This window comes from Neovison vison, chromosome 3 (genome assembly GCF_020171115.1).
Source record: "Neovison vison isolate M4711 chromosome 3, ASM_NN_V1, whole genome shotgun sequence".
Lineage (NCBI taxonomy): Eukaryota > Metazoa > Chordata > Mammalia > Carnivora > Mustelidae > Neogale > Neogale vison.
Window position 1 is genome coordinate 44,153,536 of NC_058093.1, and position 1,047 is coordinate 44,154,582.

Consider the following 1,047-nt stretch of genomic DNA (forward strand, 5'->3'; position numbering starts at 1 on the left):
CACTGGGTCCCAGGTGGCCTCACTCACATGTGTGGCACTCGGTTGGGGGTGCACATGTCCAGCATCTAGCTAGCCAGCACCATCTTCTTCGAGTGACTGTGGGTTCCAAAGACAGCGAGAGAAGACAAACCCTAATGGATAAGCACTTCTTAAGCTTCTGCTCATGTCATATTTGCTGGTGACCTACTGGCCAAAACACATACCATCACAAAGCTTAGACTAAGGGGGTAGAGAAATAGAATTACCTCATAATGGGAGAGGCTGTAAAACTTTGCAACCATATATTCTTTAACCTATCAAAGTCATAAAAGCAAATTCTTCAAATTAAGAAAAATTTAGAATATGCACATCCCTGAAAACACATTCTTGGACCCCTGTGCAGGGGCCATGCTAATCTTCTCTGTATCGTTCCAATTTTAGTATATGTGCTGCCGAAGCGAGCACTCTTGGACCCCTGTGATGAGTAGCTCATGTGAGGGTAATCCTTTAAGTGGAAAGAGAATGAGAACATTTTGTTGATGATGGGATTTACAACCAATTATTAAGGACTAAAGAGTTTTTAGACTCAAATGCTACTATGTGGGTGTTTGCCAAGTGGTATTAGAAAACATAAGGTATTAACAAGACAGTAAACAACATGTATTAGAGAGGATGTGGACAAAGGGGAACCCTCTTACACTGTTGGTGGGAATGCAAGCTGGTGCAGCCACTTTGGAAAACAGTGTGGAGATTCCTTAAGAAATTAAAAATAGAGCTTTCCTATGACCCTGCAATTGCACTTCTGGGTATTTACCCCAAAGATACAGATGTAGTGAAAAGAAGGGCCATCTTTACCCCAATGTTCATAGCAGCAATGGCCACGATTGCCCAACTGTGGAAAGAACCAAGATGCCCTTCAACAGATGAATCGATAAAGAAGATATGGTCCATATTTACAATGGAGTATTTTGCCTCCATCGGAAAGGATGAGTATCCAACTTTTGTATCAGCAGGGACAGGACTGGAAGAGATTATGCTGAGTGAAATAAGTCAAGCAGAGAGAGTCAA

At 42.1% G+C, this 1,047-nt stretch overlaps 1 pseudogene; it reads right to left on the bottom strand.

Annotated features, from left to right (window-relative positions):
* Positions 1–329: 329 nt before the first annotated feature.
* Positions 330–444, bottom strand: LOC122903815 (annotated as a pseudogene).
* Between the last annotated feature and the right edge of the window lie 603 nt (positions 445–1,047).